Here is a 2,737-nt window from a genome sequence, read left to right as displayed (position 1 = left end):
TCCAAAAGGCCCCAAGAAGCCTCCCCTTCTCCCTCTGCAGCCTCCCCCCGATTCCTGCGGCTTTGACCTCCCCCAGACCATCCTTAAGGAGCTCCCTGCTTCCTGTCTCCCCTTCTGTGACCCACGACGTGCACGTGCAACCACAGTCTGTTTCCTAAAAGTAACACAGGCATGGCCATCTGCCTTCTGTGTAGCCCTTTGTACTTAGAACAAAATCCAGATCCCAGTGGCCATGCAGGGCTGGCCCGTCAACATCTCCAGGCTGGCCAAGTGTCCACGTCCCACCTTGCTCTGTGTCTCTCCAGCACACCTGCTTCTCCCCACCCTGGTCGGCCCTCTCCTCCTAGAGGGGCCAGTAAACGTCCATCCCGTGGAGGGCCCTCGACCTCACACAGGCCACAGTATGAAGCCTGTACTGTTAGCCACACTGCTACAAATGTGTTTGCTTTATTTGACTAACGTCTACCTCTCCCGTTGGACCAGAAGCTGCACAGGCAGCCAAGGTCTGAGCTGTCCCCACTGTGCACCCAGTACCCTTCCCAGCACTTGTGCTTGGTGAGGGGTGAGCGGTGACAGGTGACAGGGCTGCAGCATGGTGGACCCAGGGCTGACTGTGGGCGGGACACTTCCCTGGCAGAAGCTCGAGATAGAGCTCAATTCTGTAAGGATGAGAAGAACCAACTGACCCTCTCCAAGGGTGCACATCGTATTATGCAAAGTCTTGAACCAAACAAACCAGAAGGCACTGTGGTTCTGACAGCAGCACTTGGGTGCACTGCTCAGGACTGGGGTGTATTGTCTCAGCTGATTTCCCAAGGACCCTGTGAGGCCAGTGTGACATAAGGCTCACAGTGAGGAGAAACTCACAGGTGGGTATCACTGACTCACAATCACAGATGCACGAAGAATTTCCGAAGGCGCTCACTTTGACAGCACATAGGCTAAAATTGGAACGATACAGAGAAGATTAGCATGGTCCCTGGGCAAGAATGACGGGCAAGTTCGTGCAGCGCTCCATACGGTAAGTCCCCTACATACGAACCTTCAAGTTGCGAACTTTCCAAGATGGGAACGTGCGTTTGCACGTCCCATCACGTAAGTTAGTTCACGTGTCTGGCGTACGTTGTCACATGCGTGTATCCTCTACAACTGGTTGTGGTTTTGTGTACTTTACTGTACAGTACTGTATAGGGTACAGTAGTACGGTATCTTTATTTCAAGCCCAGGATGTCCGGAAGCAAGCGTAAAAGCAGCAGTGATGTAGCTGGTACTGCTAAGAAGCGCCAAGAGAGACAAGAGGAGGATGAAGTAACTGAAGAACTGAAGAGGTTCACGACGCAGGAAACGGCAGGGAAGTTTCTTCATTTGAGGAGGCCCTGTTAGTTACCGAGGCACAGGACCCGAACCTACAACAGTGCACAAAGGTTGCAGCAGCCGTTCAGAATGCAATCCAGTGCCACCGTGTCGTCTATGACGAGAAAACAAGAGCTACTACCCAGACACCACTCGATGCTTTTTTCAAGAGGGTGGATAGAACTGAATCCAGCAAGGACCCAGAACCTGTGCCAACAGTGCAGGTCGCCCTCCGTCTCCTATGACTGACGATCCTTCAGCTCTACCGTCTCCCTCCTCCTCTCCCTCCTCCAGTCAGTAGCTCTTCTCGCCTGTTCACTCGATGCCAGACCCTGGATGCCAGCTGTTGTACTGCACTGCTGTACTTTTCAAGGTACTGCACTGTAAGATTAAAAATGTTCTCTTTATTTTTTGTGTTTGTTTGTTTTTTATGTATTATTTGTGTGAAAAGTACTATAAACCTAGTACAGTACAGTACTGTAGAGCCAATTGTGCTAGCTGGGTACCTAGGCTGACTTTGGTGGACTTATGAACGTGCTCTGTGAATGAAACATTTTTATGTAGGGGACTTACTGTATTTAAAAAAAAAAAAGAATTTCTGAAGGGAACTGATGAGATGCCCCCTCCTCAGCCTGAGGCTGTGTTACTGTGTGTTCTATGGATTGTCCTTTTGTCCGGGGCACTTGAACTTGAGTATAGATAAATTAAATAAATCTTAAAAGAGATAAATTTGATAGCTTTGTACATATAAATAGATCTGCTTTTCTCCAAAGAAGGTTGACTGTTTCCTGGGTGTCAAGGCAGAGAGACAGGCACAGCAGGACCAGCCCCCAGAAAGCTCGCATCCACCAGGGGTGAGCATGTGAATAAAGGATTAAAGCACAGCGGGGGACGCCCAGGAAGGGCCGGCCAGGGCTCGGAAGTGGGCAGAGGAGGGCAGTGGACATTAAAATGCATCCACTCTTCCGCTATCCTTTCTTCTCCACAGCGTCCACTGTTTCCTTGGGGATGATGTACCCTTTCGCTGGGTGAGTCTTAGAGGGACCGTGGATCTGGGTCCCTGCCCTCCCCCCAGAAGCCTCAGCACCACCAACTCCTTCTGGAGTGCGACCCTGCCCCTTGAAGGGTCAGCATTGGACCGTGTCACCCGTGCCCAGGGCCGTCGTCCCTCTGCCTCTGGGTCAAGGCCACCATCCAGTCTGTTCTCACCACAGGACCACCCAGCTCTCCGGGGCTCGGGCCCACCTCCTCCCAGCTTCCTGTCCATTCTGTGACTGTGAGTGTCCCACCAACAATTTCCCTTTCACTTCAGTGTCTAAGTCGTCTCCGTTTCGTGCAACTAAACCGTCTAATTATTAAGGGGGCTGAGGTGTGGGGAGGACCT

General features: G+C 51.7%; 1 non-coding gene across 1 annotated transcript; it reads left to right on the top strand.

The window, feature by feature from the left end:
- Window positions 1–917: 917 nt before the first annotated feature.
- Window positions 918–1,024, top strand: LOC132500461 (U6 spliceosomal RNA). The gene has a single exon (XR_009534050.1). It is a non-coding gene; the product is annotated as a U6 spliceosomal RNA (small nuclear RNA).
- Window positions 1,025–2,737: the final 1,713 nt, after the last annotated feature.

The sequence above is a fragment of the Mesoplodon densirostris genome, chromosome 12, assembly GCF_025265405.1.
Source record: "Mesoplodon densirostris isolate mMesDen1 chromosome 12, mMesDen1 primary haplotype, whole genome shotgun sequence".
NCBI lineage: Eukaryota > Metazoa > Chordata > Mammalia > Artiodactyla > Ziphiidae > Mesoplodon > Mesoplodon densirostris.
Note: the sequence above shows the minus strand (reverse complement) of the source record. Positions and strands in the feature narration are given on the sequence as shown.